The sequence below is a fragment of the Dendrobates tinctorius genome, unplaced genomic scaffold, assembly GCF_039654945.1.
Source record: "Dendrobates tinctorius isolate UK_male_01 unplaced genomic scaffold, ASM3965494v1 ptg000011l, whole genome shotgun sequence".
NCBI lineage: Eukaryota > Metazoa > Chordata > Amphibia > Anura > Dendrobatidae > Dendrobates > Dendrobates tinctorius.
The window spans coordinates 65,871,024-65,886,987 of NW_027361679.1; the positions used below are offsets into that span (position 1 = coordinate 65,871,024).

The following is a 15,964-nucleotide window of genomic DNA, read 5'->3' on the forward strand; positions in this document are numbered from 1 at the left end:
ATGTTGCTAAACACGTGCTGCTACAAGGCCGGAATGCCACAATGGGAGAATTAGTGGTGGCTGTCAACCTAGAACTGAGGGACTACACCTGTATCAGGCCAAATTTTATTTTTATTTGAAAGAAACAAAATTTCACACAAACCAAGTTCTAAAGTATATATGAGAATAGTCAATTTGGAACTACCAAATTTCTACACCCATAGAAGGACAATTTTTGGTTTTATTAGAAAATGACAAAATTTCACACAAAGTTCTACAGTATATGTGACAATGCTCAATTTCTGAACAACCAAATTTCTACACCTGTACCAGGTCAATTTTGTTTTTTTTATTTCAAAACATCAAAATTTTACATGAACCAAGTTCGACAATATACAGCTCTGGCAAAAATTAAGAGACCACCACATCAAAGCTCTGTCATGGACAGCCCATTCTCCAGACCTGAACCCCATTGAAAACCTCTGGAATATAATCAAAAGAATGACAAGCCATCAAACAAAGAAGAACTGCTTAAATTTTTGCGCCAGAAGCAGTGTGAAAGACTGGTGGCAAGCATGAAAGTTGCTTTTAAAAATCATGGTTATTCCACAAAATATTGCTTTCATATTGATTTCTGCACTCTTCCTGAGTTAAAACAATAGTATTGTTGTTTCTAAATGATTATGAATTTGTTTTCTTTGCATTATTCGAGGTCTGAAAGCACTGGGGGTTTTTGTTTTTTTTAATTTTGACCATTTCTCCTTTTCAGAAAAAAAAACAAAAGTTATTGCTTGGAAATTTGGAGCCATATTGTCAGAAGTATGTAGACTAAAAGAACAATTTACACTTTACTCAAAAATATACCTATAAAGAGAAAAATCAGACAAACTGAACATTTGGAAGTGATCTCTTAATTTTTCCCAGAGCTGTATATCACAGCATCTGAACTTGACCTTGAAATTGATCCCAGACCCTATCTCAATGCAAATCAATGGTGACAGGAACTTTAATGCTTTAAAATGGCTGTAAAATGGACCCTTCTTTCTTTTTTTATATGTATAAAATTTTATTTTTTTTAACAATAATAATCAAATAAAATGATTATTTTATTATACAGAAGTTTTTTGCAACACTTTTTTGTTACCTATGGTTCACACATACCTGGGTTTTTAGTTGTATTTATTGAATATTAGTAAGTCTTGAATTTATTTTTATTATCATGACATTTAGTTAGAATCATCAAATATACTGTTGTTCAAACAGAAAAGTCCGAGCTACCATGGATTTCAAGACCAGGGAAACCTCCTGGCATGCCAAAGCGGCTGACATGTTTAAGAAAGGTGCTGGATAAGATACCAGCCACATCTCTGTTTCTAGCCAGGAAATTCTAAAGTATAGAAACACATTACACAAAAAAACAAATTATGGTGGACTAAGATTTCGCTGGAGAATCACTTTGACCAAAAAATTATGCCAAGGGGATTAAGGATACAAGTATACCCCACATTTGATCTAGAGGATGACAATCTGACACAAAGATGGATCAAGGCAGCCAATACATGATCTATGGAATTTATCCAAATAATCAATTAAAAAAATTCTCTGTCGATGAAGAAATTAGAAGAGGAGATATTAGATCTTCAAAAGAGTCTCCAACAAGAGATGAAATTGGAGTTGTTTCAGGAGGCTATTGCAAATCTTGAAAAAGATCTAGAAAAATGGGGAAAAAAATATTAGCGGGATAAACTGAAGAAATTTGAGCATGACATGCCTGATTTTACCACAGGAAAAATTTTCCGTTGTCAGATGAGGAAAAATTTAAATAAAAGAAATTTTCCATGAAGACACTCTGTTCAATCGGTTTCTTCCATGAGTGATAATGGTAGCCAAATCTCAGAGTTTGAACGTGGCCCTAGGACCAGACAATTTGGGAGGAGAAACCAACATCACAATAAAAATTTCAGAGAGGATGGCCTCAAGGTAATAAACTTATCCTCACATAATCTTACAAATATACAGACTTCTTTGTTACAAAAAGGGTTAACTTTCTCTCCATCTTCTCACCTAGACCCGTTTACGGTAACAAAAGATTTACTTTTCTTTGCTAGAAAATTGATTCTTCAGAAACTACATTTTAAATCAGATTGTAATGAATTGTTTCCAACTAAAGAGGAAGAGGAGGCCCTACAAACTCTCCAATCTTTGTTGGATGAGAATACATCAGAGGTGAGCAACTTTCCAGTACACCAACTTGGTAAATCCAAAAAATCCCCCCCCCATTATCTCTTGTTCCAGCAATTGAGGTATTTACAAAAATGGTTTAAAATGAAAAATGAGATTGGAACTTTTATGGCTAGCCATATATCCAACCTAAATTCTGGAGGGAAAAAGGTTGTGAGGGAATTGGAACTTTGGGATGATGTGCTGTTCAAAATGGCGGACAAAGGGGGCAATATTGTCTTTTGACCTAACCATTTGTACGAAGCCCAGGCCAATAAATTACTACATAATTCTGATTATTATAAACAATTAACATATAACCCCACTTCTAAATTTCAAAAGTAATTAGTATTGATCTTAACTACAGCTTTTGAACAGGGCATTATCCCCAAAAAATCATGGATATAGTTAAAAATCTGCATCCTAAATTGCCAACATTCTACTTGATCCCCAAGATTCACAAGAATATCATAGATCCTCCGGAAAGACCAATAGTGTCAGGGAACGGTGGCCTTTGTGAAGCAATGTGTGATTTGATTGATTATTTTCTAAAGCCACTAGTACAAGAGTTACCATCATACATCAAAGACACTCCTGCGGTACTTTGCCAACTTGATAATGTAATCTTGGGTGAAGGTATGCTTTCAGTGACTGCAGACGAGGAGACATCCATCATTGTAACTGTTTAAGAGCTGTACAGTGGTTTTTACAGACCAGCAATATTGAAAAACCTATGGCTGATTTACTTCTCATACTTTTGGAATTCATTCTGAGACATAACACATTCAAGTTCAATAAAAATATATTTTTGCAGATACAGGGGACTGCTATGGGGGTATCCTGTGCCCCCTCATATGCAAATTTGTTTTTTGGATTTTTGGAACATGAACTGTTTTAGAATGATACAGTGCCTGGTGTCCACAAGATCCAAAAATGGCTAAGGTATATAGACAATATTTTGTTTATTCGGTAAGGATCAGTAGTAGAGCTTGATACATTTATTTGGGAAGGATCAGTAGTAGAGCTTGATACATTTTTGAACAATTTTTTTGAAGGGTTAGACACCACCAAAATTTATCCAAGAACACATTATACTGTATGGGTGAGCAAAATAATACCGATAAATTTTCAATGTTTTGGATGGCTGTATACCACCAATATGCACCCAAGAAAACATAATAACCTGAATGGATAAACAATATAATAGTGATACATTATTGACAAGTTTTATTAGGGTTAAATAGCTGCGAAATGTACCCAAGAATATATTATACTGTATAGATGAGCAATATAATACTGATACATGTTTGAAAGCGTTTTTCAGGATTATATAGCAATGAAATGTACCCAAGAACACATAATACTTTAAGGATGAGCAATATAATACCAATTAATTTTTAACAAGTTTTTTGAGGGTTATATAACAACATAATGTACCCCAGAAGAAGAAATAAAGAATGGGTGAGAAATGTAACCCAGCAAAAAAATTAACCCTTTTTTGGAGTGTTATATATCATAAAAAATTACCCAATAACACAGAATAGTGTATGGGTCAGAAATGTAACATAGCAACATTTTACAATGATTTTTTGAGTGTTATATAGCACATAAAAGTAACACAAAGCACATAATACTCGGGTTGCTATTTTTAGGCTGGAGGGGAGCCTATATCAATGTCCCCTTAACAGCCTGAGAATACCAGCCCTCAGCTTTAGCAAGGCTGGCGGTCAAAAATGGGGGTACTCCATGCCGTTTTTTAAATTATTTATTTAAATAATTAAAAATAAACAGCATGGGGACCCCTCTAATCTTGATAACCAACCTTGCAGAAGCTGACAGTTGAGGGTTGCAGCCCCCAGCTGTGAGTTTTGACTGGTTGGTTCAATAAAATAGGGGGGAACCCACGTTGGGTTTTTCATTCAATTTATTAGATTGCAGACGGCAGCTGAGGAAAACTCCGATCATCCGCTCCTGCTGTCGCTGTTATTAGCGGCAGCAAGTGTCGGATGATGGGAGTAATTGTCCCAAAAGCCTCACCTGCTGTCACCATTCTGACTTTAATATAACTCTCATCATTCTTACCTGCTCGCGCCGATTGCCGGCAGAGCAGGGGAGAATGATGAGAGTCGTCTTCAGCACCTGCCGCCGGGAACGAGCACTTACTGTACCGCTTCTTCCCCACTCCCAATGCGTGTCACACGGGGACATCAATGTGTGTTCTCCATGTGCACGTGTAGGGATGTTTTGACGTCCATGCTGATGGTAAAAAACGGACATGTCAGCATGTTTTGTCCATGGACACATGGTCCGTGGAAACACACTGACATGTACATACGTGTAAAAATGTCACCACACGCACCGGAGACACGGATGTGTGAAAGAGGCCGTAGTTAGAGTCTGTCCTCCCAGGACCCTTTTAAATAATTTTAACATTATGCTTGTGGTATACAGTATTGTTACTTATATATAACTTGGTAAGTACCTACAACGTGGACTACTAGATGTATGTTAGAAACCTTAAAAGTGAAAATACAGCAAGCATCACATGTAAAAGTTAAAGGGAATCTGTAAGTAGGATCAACCCTCCTAAGCCATATATATGGGCATGTAGGTCACAAAAAGCTGATTAAAATGAAAAAGTGATATCTTATTATCTGTGATCTGATGACTTATTCCAGAGATATCCATGTTTTTTCTTATATGCAAATTAGCTATTAAGATTTATGGGTCAGACACTGATCTGCATCATAATCTGACTTCACAGTTTAATTTTACTAATAGGAGGGGTTCCCAGTGTGAAGTGTAATGGCTGCTCTCCTGATCTCATTGCAGAGTTACGTATGATTATAACTGACACATAGACAGCACTGAAATCATCTGCTGTTTTCCTCTCATAGTGCTTCAGCTTCCATTACACAGATGGCAAATGTTGCAATATAGCAGAGCTGTGAGAGCTGCAGCAAATGTGATTGCAAGGACAAAAATGCAGTTCTACTGTGCTGTGTTAGGCTGGTTTCACATTTGCGTCTGTTTGCACAGCGTTTCATCTGCTGCAATCTGTATGCATCATGTTTCCCTATCTTTAACATGGTGTACGCAGAGGCATGCATTTGCACCAGTTCACATGCGTCAGTGTACGCATGCGTTGTTTTTCGGTGTGCGACAGGGTACAGTGAACGCATCATGTTGGATTTTTGGAAGCGGCAAAAGTCCTTCAAATATGCGCATTCATGCGTCAAATAAATGCATTACTGTCTGGGAACGCATGCGTACGCAAGGACATGCGTACGCACATGCGTTCTATATTCAAGCATTTTTATTGAGTTGGTCCAGGAAGTGATTCAACCACCTGATAATTGAGAACTATATAATAGGAAGTGTGGACACAGCAAGGCCATAACTCTCTGGACGCTGGATGATACCACAACACTGGCTATATAAGTATAGAACTTTAGAAAATGTCATCCTCCCTCACTGCTGTTTGTACTAAATTTTTTTTCTATTTACTTTAAGACATGTCGAGTGGTCTGGTACAGTGGTTGGCTCCTGGTTGGCTCCTGGTGCAGTGGGTTTCTCCAGTTCGTCTCCTGGTGCAGCTTTCTGTCGTGGTGAGGACAACACTGTCTATGTAAGTATAGAAGCTTTGGAAATGTCTGTCTCTCTGAATGCTTTTTCTGTTCCTTGTAGACTGGCCGATTCTCTCTGGCGCAGTGGGTGTTTCCTGGTGCAGCAGTTTTCTCCATTTCGTCTCCTGGTGCTGTGGTTGTCTCCTGTTGCTGCCGTCTGTCCCTGGCCTCTGCTGACTGCTGCCGTGTTGGACTACTGCCTGTACATTGTTTTTGGATCTTTACAAGTTTAATTTTTCTTCTGTTCTTTTCTGTAGTGTTTCACTTGACTGCTGCCTGCTCTTCAAAATGTCCTCAAGTGAATAACAGACTTCTTCCCAGGGTGGACCTGACAAAGATTATGTAATCACATTTGTTACACTGATTGGTATGTATTGACTGGCAATACTCCACATGTGTTAAATCATTTAATTTCTTTACAGGAACCTGGCAGTAATGAAGAGCAGGAGTAGTCCAGTGGAGAGGATTCTTCCCATGTGCTCATGTGTCTCAGGAGGAAAGACGGGGTTTATGCATTCCTTTCATCAGAGTTGTAATACAATTTTTTTTCAGTTTTACTTAAAATTCTTTTTTTCTGTTTTATCTATAGGTTTCACAATGGGAAGAAGCCACACTCGACACAGACAACGAGCAACTTATTCATTTGCAAGAGCGAATACTGATGTGGGACACCCGTGACCGTCAGCACTCCCACAATGTGGTGATTCGATGGCTCTGGGAAGAAGTGGCAACATTGCTGCTGCCTGGTTGGGACTGTGCCATGCCGTGAGCCAGAACTGATTTTGGTAAGTATTGCAATGTGGTCTGGACTGGCAGTGAACCTGTGAATGGATAAGCATTGTTTTCTAATTTTTTTTTCCCTTCATGTGAATCAAAATCCATAGGCGCTTGATAAAGGACCACTTCAACAAGGAAATGAGAGAGGAGGTTTGGGTTCAAAGTGGATCTGCTGCATGGTTCTGCAAATACAAGTACCACTGGGACCTTGCTTTTCTGAGGCCTGTTCTGGCTCAGCGAACGTAAGTATATAATTTTTTTTTTCTTTTCACTAATGTTTAATTTTTTTCCACACACAGAACCAGGAGCAGCACAACACAACCTTGATTTTTGCACTATTGTTTTTCTCTTTTCCACACAGAACCTGGGGCAGCACCACAGAACCCGGATCATCCTCGGTTGAAGTAGCAATCCAACAGTCACTGAACAGACGCAGTCCCAGTCATCCACCGGCGATGGAGCAACCTTGCAGGCTTTATAGGCTGGGGAAGTGGCAGCCGGTCCTTCAGGTTTTCCCCTCTCACAGCCCTCTGCCTCTGCTTTTGCTGGGTCTTCTCGTCAGCGGCAGAGGGCCTGGGAGAGGTCAGGCATGCCCGAGTTTCTGCAATTAATGTTGGTCTTCCAGGATGGGATTAGGTTGATTTGCTGACAAAGTGAAGAGTGGGTTCAAGGAAGTCAACACATGCCTTGACTGTCTGGAAGGCGACCTTGAGAGACAGGTGCGACATTTTTTTTCTGCAATTGAGCGGAGCATGTCGGAAAACCTTATGCCTCAATTCCAGCTGAACATCATGCAGGCCTGCCAGGTTGCTTACAGCCACCCATTACAGCAGCAGCAGCAGTCCCAGCAGCAGTCACAATCCTACAATCAACAGGCCGGAGGATATTACCAGTAGCCAATCTACTATCCAGCTCCCACAGCACCGAACTATCCGCCACCACCTTCAGTTCACCGAGCAACCACTCTGCCAAGTCCTTCAACCCTGCAGCAGGCAGCATCCACCATGCTCCAGAGTCCAGCAGCCATGCAGCCAGCAGGATAAACGATGCTGCCCAGTTCACCACCCGTGCCCAGTCCAGCACCCCTGCCCAGTCCAGCACCCCTGCCCATTCCAGCACCCCTGCCCACTACAGCACCCCTGCAGCCAGCAGTATTCACAATACGGCCCAGTCCAGCACCATGCCAGATGACTGCTACAGAGCCCAGAACTCCCACTCGGCCAAGAAAAGCGAAGTCCAGAAAAAAAATCAGGCATCAGGACTAAAACCAGGAGCCAAAAAAATATGCCCACCTTGAACCCACCACCTCCAACCTCACCTACCAATTTGTCACTACCTTCCCTTGTGTCTCTGTCTGTTCATTCCAGTTTGTCTATCGAATCCCATGATTCCACTTTGTCATCTATCCCCAATGTCTCCACTGCCATCCCTGATCCAATCCTTCAATTTGTTGCCCTTTCCCCTGTAGACCCTTTCCCTGAAACCCCTTCCTCATTAACTACCAACCAATAGAGTTGAGCGAAATTCATAAGTCGCCGACTTTTGCTAAAGTCGGGTTTCATGAAACGAAACCCGACCATAGCGTGAAGTCGGCCATGAGGTCGGCGACCAGAGCGCCAAAGTCGCGTTTCAAATTATGCTTCTAGCGCTCTTTTTCAGCCAATGATGGAGGATGCACACTGTGGGCAACGCGATGACATGGGCAGCGGTCACTACCATCTTTGAGAAGGGCATGCAAGTGATTGGCTTGCTTTGTGTGGCGTCACAGGGGCTATAAAAGGGCATGCACGTCGACCGCCATCTTACTTCTGCCGATCTTAGCATAGGGAGGGATAGGTTGCTGCTGCTGATTCTGAATAAGGCTACTTTCACACTTCAGTTTTTTTTCTATCAGGCACGATGCGGCGCAGTGCCGCATCACCGGATCCGGCATAAAATGTGAAAAACTGATGCACCGGTTCCGTTTTTTTGCCGGATCCGGCATAATCCGGTGGCCGGATCCAGCAAAAAAACGGAACTGGTGCATCAGTTTTTCCATCTGTTTCGGCCGTTTTTTGCTGTATCTTGTTTTTTAAAAATGCCCAAAAGCCACCAATGGCTAGTGGTATTCAAAGGAAAACCTATATATACCTTGGCTTTACACCCTGTTGAGAGGTTGTTGTTTTGGAGCAAGATGGAAGGTATTATTGGAAACATCGTGCAGGCTTACATTGATTTTACTTTTGAGGCCAATTCTTTGGCAGCAGTTGTCATGGAGAAGGAGCGACAAAGGCAGCGTATAACGCGTCTGCGCCAACGTCATTTCTGGATTCACCCTATAACCGCACAGAGGATGACACTGGGAGTCTTTGCAACGTTATATTTGGCGTTGCAAGGAAATCCAGAGAAGTTTTTGCATTATACAAGGATGAAAGTGGAAACTTTTGTTTTTTTGCTGGACAGGGTTGCAGAAGTGATCCGGAGACGTGACACCTACTGCTGCTTCTCCATCTCACCACCGGAGCGTTTGATGGTCACTCTCCGGTAAGCCAATTTTTATTGTTTCTCCTCCAAAGCAGACTTCAGTATACTGGAAAAGTGTCTCCTCCTGTTGTTGCTGTTATTTTGCATTAATTATTGTTTTTGACTTTTCCCACAGATTCCTTGCAACAGGCGAATCCCTTTCCTCACTACATTACCAGTATAGGATTTGGATTTCAACATTATCAGGTATCATCAAGTACACATGCCGCGCATTGTGGGACAGTCTATATGAAGAGTTTATCCCACAGCCCACAACAGAGAGGTGGCTAGAAATAGCTGACCAATTTTACAGCATCTGTCAGTTTCCGAATTGCCTGGGTGCAGTTGATGGCAAGCACATCAGGATCACAAAACCAGCTGGATCAGGATCTGAATTTTTTAATTATAAAAAATATTTCTCTATAGTCCTGATGGCGATTGCAGACGCCAAGCACAAATTTATAGCGGTGGATATTGGGGTCTATGGACGCTCCAATGACTCACAAGTTTTTAAAATTTCAGCAATGGGCCGTAATTTGTATGGAAACACATTTCAATTCCCACCTCCAAGACCACTTCCTCAAACTTCTGCGCCACCACTGCCATTTGTCTGCATAGGTAATGAAGTGTTTCAACTGTCAGAACACCTGCTCAAGCCGTATGCGAGCAGAGACTTGATACCAACAAAAAGAGTGTTCAACTATCGACTGACACGAGCACGGAGGATGGTGGAGTGTTCTTTTGGAATTCTTACAGCAAAATGGAGAGTTCTGTTGACCGCAATTAACTTGAAAACTGAAAATGTGGATGAGGTGGTAAAAGCATGTGTTGTCCTACACAATTTTGTTATTACTAAGGAACAGATTGCCATAGAAGACAATGATGTCGAAACCACATTGCATGATTATCGTACTGTTAATGTGCGAAGTACTCTAGCAGTATCCAGAATGAGGGACACATTTGCCGAGTACTTTATGTCACCTGAAGGTAGAGTTGAATGGCAGGATGACATGGTTTGAGATTTCAAAACCAATTTTGTACCTTGTTGTACTGTACAATTTTTGGGGGTAAAGTTATTGTACCTTGTTACCTTGCATTTTGTCAAAGTATTGTACCTTTGTAACAGTATTCTAAATTCTTTTACTACCTTTTTTTTACCCAAAGTATTCTAAACTATGAAATTCCTGACAATAAAGCTAAAGAGGAATCATTTATTTAAAAACTTTCTACAAATTCATGTAGTGTGGGGTGTAGAAAATAATGTAGGGGCTATACAGCGGTATTATGGAGGGAGGATGGGGTTGGTGATTTCTACGATATTATTGACCTCTTTGTCCCTTTATAAAAAAAAAAAATGTTCTTTTTTTTAACAATTCTTACATAGTACCTGACCGGCACTACGCCGACCACCATATTAAACTACCCCAGTGATGGGTATGCCAATGTGACACCCGCTGGTGATCCAAGGACCTTCCACAGTACAGGCCTCCCCCCACCACCACACACATGTACGTTTACTCATACACGTGCTTGCACACACACTCACATACTCACACGTACTCTTACACACTCGCTAAGGCCGGTTTCACATTAGCGCTTTTTAAGCGCACGCACGGCCGGGGGTAGCTCCGCCCCTGAGCCGGCTCTCTGCCCGGCGTGCCCGCCCCTTGCTTGTAGCGCCGCCTACTAGCGGACAGCGGCGCCTGCGATCAGCGCACCCTATCTTTAGCATAGGGTGCGCAGATCGTGCGCGGGCCTTGCGCTAGTTGCGCTTTGACCTGCGCTGCGCACTTTTGACGGTGCGCCGTGCGCGCCAAAATCAAACTTTTCGGATTTTGGCGCGCACGGCGCACCGTCAAAAGTGCGCAGCGCAGGTCAAAGCGCAACTAGCGCACGGCCTGCGCACGATCTGCGCACCCTATGCTAAAGATAGGGTGCGCCGATCGCAGGCGCCGCTGTCCGCTAGTAGGCGGCGCTACAAGCAAGGGGCGGGCACGCCGGGCAGAGAGCCGGCTCGGGGGCGGAGCTAACCCCGGCCGTGCGTGCGCTTAAAAAGCGCTAATGTGAAACCGGCCTTACTCTCCCACACTAACTCACTCACACTCACATACTCACACACACTCACATGCCCACACACTCATTCAGTTTTATACATAGACATTTAATATTCAACAGTAAATGAAACACAATAGAATTTATTGACTTCAAAAAAAATTTATTTTTTATCAACTTTAGCTGAAATTTTTTCTTTCAGAATATTTTTTGGAGAAAACTTTTTGGTGAAAAAAACACCTTAAAGATTTGTGTAATGTGTAGCGGAAATAGTATTGGAGGGGAACTCAGTTTGGACCACTTCAACAACGGCGTTAGTGTGGGAGGATGGAGTTTGTGAGGGTTCAGAGACCAAAGGACAAGGTATAGGAATGGAGAAAGAAGGTGAAGGGGTGGATAAAGCAGGTGAAGGAGTGGAGAAAACAGTAGACTGGGGGAAACAAAACTGTGGGTGTTGATTACGGACGGTTGAATTTGGGATGTGGAAGGAGACTGGATGTATTGGGCAGGAAGTGTAGGTTGGGAAGTGAGTGTAGGTTGGGAAGGGAGTGTAGGTTGGGAAGGGAGTGGAGGCACGGATGCGGTTGGGAACTGGTACGTGGAAGGAGACTGGAAAGGGGCAGGAGGTTGGTACTGGGTAAAATAGTATGGTACAGGAGGGGTAGGAAGGACAAGGCCTGGAGCAACTACTGGGCCGGTTGTAGGGGCTACTGATGTCACCTGTGCTAAGGCCACCTGGCAGGCCTGCATTACATGCAGCTGCTGTTCAGGAGTTAGGTTGTCAAGGCTCTCAATTACAGCTTTGAAAAAAGAATGATGCGGTGCTTTATTTGCATCTAAATGCATCCTTTCAACACGTGTACTTAAATCATGCACCTCTCGACTAACAAGATTGAACCCAGCAGATATTTGCTGGGTCATGACTTTCATAGCGTTTTGAAAGGATGCATGTAGATTCAAAAACTCCGTAGCAAACTGCCTTTCCTGACCCCGCTGACGCTGACGCAGGTGTTCTATAGAGGGCAGCTGTGTCAGAGGGGTGAGGTAAAGGAATACCTACCTCATCAACAGCAGCTTCATGTAATGAAGCCTGCACAGATGCTCCAGCAGAGGTTGATGGGGCTGAGGGATTACACACAAGGGAAGGCAGGGAGGGTGCAGAGGGGTTGGGTATGTCGTGGTCCCCGGTGACGGCCTCCTGGGGGATTGCTCCAGAAGGGTTCAATGCAGGCTCCCGCGTGCTGCTAAAGGTGCTGTTGAAAAAAGTAGACAAAAAAATGACATTAATGTCATGCTATTGATTAGGCCTGACTGAAAAAAAAGGGTACACATTTTAACAGTTTTATTTAGTAACTTCTGGTAGGAATGTTTACCTTCTTGTCACCATAGTTGATCGGAGGAATGCCAGGGCCTGGGCATATTTATAGCGGCTCCTGCGTCCTCCTGATCCACTGGGAGCCTGTATCTCTTTGTTGAACTCCTTCTTGAAGCGATCCCACATTGACCGCCACCGCAACTGAACTCTTTCCCCTGAAAAGTGAAAACACAAAATGGTTAGCATCAAGCACAATACACCCGGAAACATTACTGAAATGTGAATATTTACGCTTTTCTTTATGTGCCCGATAATGGAGTTCCTCCCAGTTATGTACCACAGCCTGGCACACCTCCTCCCAGAGTCGTTTAGTAACACTAGCATCCGCATGGAAGCGGTCAGCCATATTCCATAGCGGCTCACGATCTTTCACCATATCAATGAGGAGGTCAACATCAATAGCCCCCTCCTCACTGTCTGAATCGCGAGCACGCTCTGAAGCCTGTTTAAAAACAAAAAAGGTAGACATAACAATCACAGCATTAAGTACAAACCTTACAAAAGACCACAAAAAATTACTTACTCTTTGGCGACCGCCCCGACGTGGTTGCCGACGACTCTGGGAGGCACTTTGAGGAACTCTCCGACGAGACACAGAATCAGAAGCCTTTAATGAAAAAACAACAAGAAAAGGAAAATTAAATGCTGTTATGTTGACCTGTTTTTTGAGTCCAGTGAAGTGTCTGAAGATCTTTTAGTGCAATGCATGCAAAGATACTTACACTCGGGGAGCCCACTACAGGCATTTCTCCGCTACGTCCATCTCCATCTGAGAGACCCTCTGGTTCAGCTTCCTATTAAACAAGAATGCAAATATAGGGTTATGTGAACCAAGAATGTTCTGTAAAAAAAAAAATTAAACATATGTACCTCATTTCGCTGGCGATGTGAGGGAGGGCTCCCAGAAGAAGACATGTCTGGCCGAAAATCTGTAAGTGCAAATAATTGTTACCTACAACACAAACCATATTTAAAGCATTCAGGCCTTAATACTTACATTATGGGTTGAAATGGGTTCACACAAGGTTTGGCAGTGGTAGCCTGGGCAACTTCCTGCATGAAACAAGCACGATGTAGTTAATATTTGTTATGTGTGCAACAATGATTTTTAAAATAAAGCAAAAGAAAGAAAAATGTAAAAAATAAGATATTTTGAATTCCACTCTCACCACCCTATAAAATGCAGCTTGGACAACCAATCACCGCAAAAATTCTAACAACTTAATCCGTATATACTCGTGTATAAGCCGCCCCGTGTATAAGCCGACCACCCTAATTTAGGCCAAAAAAAATGGTTACACTTATTGACTTGTGTATAAGCCAAGGGTGAAATCCATAGACTATGCCCCCATATGCTGCTCCATTGAATATGCCCCCATATGCTGCCCAAAAAATTTTTAAAAAAAAATAACCTCTTGTGGGTCCATCGCCGCTGTCTGCCACTTCTTGTGTCAGTGACTGTTCAGCCCGCATAGGGGTGGTACGCACTTATCACGTCACCGCACCCCCTGCTGTCTAAACACCACTTACACAGGATGCAGTGAGCAGCGATGGACCCAGGAGAGGTGAATATTGCTATACTCACATCGCATAGATTCATGAATGGTAATGAGCGGTACCACGCTACCGCTGAAGACAGGAAGGGAGACAGTGGAGAAGGGAGCAAGGCTACAGATACGGCAGCAGGACTGGTAAGTATGATCTGTGACACCCCCACTCCCCCTCTAACCCACAGGTATATGACCCATGTATAAGTCAAGAGGGGGACTTTAAGCCCAAAAAATGGGCTGAAAATCCCTGCGTATACACGAGTATATACGGTACCCCTCCCTACAGTATTTACACATAAATACACACACTCAACCAAGTATTACCTTGCAAACTACATCACACTGTCCTTCATAATTAAAATCCCTCCCCACACTGATGAACACAGCTGTAACCTTTTAAAAACACTAGTACAATGTAAGAACAACATTAACGTACGTGTGTGTGTGTGTGTATATACAGTGGGGAAAAAAAGTATTTAGTCAGTCAGCAATAGTGCAAGTTCCACCACTTAAAAAGATGAGAGGCGTCTGTAATTTACATCATAGGTAGACCTCAACTATGGGAGACAAACTGAGAAAAAAAATCCAGAAAATCACATTGTCTGTTTTTTTTTCATTTTATTTGCATATTATGGTGGAAAATAAGTATTTGGTCAGAAACAAGCAATCAAGATTTCTGGCTCTCACAGACCTGTAACTTCTTCTTTAAGAGTCTCCTCTTTCCTCCACTCATTACCTGTAGTAATGGCACCTGTTTAAACTTGTTATCAGTATAAAAAGACACCTGTGCACACCCTCAAACAGTCTGACTCCAAACTCCACTATGGTGAAGACCAAAGAGCTGTCAAAGGACACCAGAAACAAAATTGTAGCCCTGCACCAGGCTGGGAAGACTGAATCTGCAATAGCCAACCAGCTTGAGTGAAGAAATCAACTGTGGGAGCAATAATTAGAAAATGGAAGACATACAAGACCACTGATAATCTCCCTCGATCTGGTGCTCCACGCAAAATCCCACCCCGTGGGGTCAGAATGATCACAAGAACGGTGAGCAAAAATCCCAGAACCACGTGGGGGGACCTAGTGAATGAACTGCAGAGAGCTGGGACCAATGTAACAAGGCCTACCATAAGTAACACACTACGCCACCATGGACTCAGATCCTGCAGTGCCAGACGTGTCCCACTGCTTAAGCCTGTACATGTCCGGGCCCGTCTGAAGTTTGCTAGAGAGCATTTGGATGATCCAGAGGAGTTTTGGGAGAATGTCCTATGGTCTGATGAAACCAAACTGGAACTGTTTGGTAGAAACACAACTTGTCGTGTTTGGAGGAAAAAGAATACTGAGTTGCATCCATCAAACACCATACCTACTGTAAAGCATGGTGGTGGAAACATCATGCTTTGGGGCTGTTTCTCTGCAAAGGGGCCAGGACGACTGATCCGGGTACATGAAAGAATGAATGGGGCCATGTATCGTGAGATTTTGAGTGCAAACCTCCTTCCATCAGCAAGGGCATTGAAGATGAAACGTGGCTGGGTCTTTCAACATGACAATGATCCAAAGCACACCGCCAGGGCAACGAAGGAGTGGCTTCGTAAGAAGCATTTCAAGGTCCTGGAGTGGCCTAGCCAGTCTCCAGATCTCAACCCTATAGAAAACCTTTGGAGGGAGTTGAAAGTCCGTGTTGCCAAGCGAAAAGCCAAAAACATCACTGCTCTAGAGGAGATCTGCATGGAGGAATGGGCCAACATACCAACAACAGTGTGTGGCAACCTTGTGAAGACTTACAGAAAACGTTTGACCTCTGTCATTGCCAACAAAGGATATATCACAAAGTAATGAGATGAAATTTTGTTTCTGACCAAATACTTATTTTCCAC

General features: G+C 42.7%; 1 pseudogene; it reads right to left on the bottom strand.

Annotated features, from left to right (window-relative positions):
* Positions 1-1,234: 1,234 nt before the first annotated feature.
* The window catches only part of LOC141100377 (uncharacterized), a 51,341-nt pseudogene continuing 36,611 nt past the window's right edge, over positions 1,235-15,964 (bottom strand).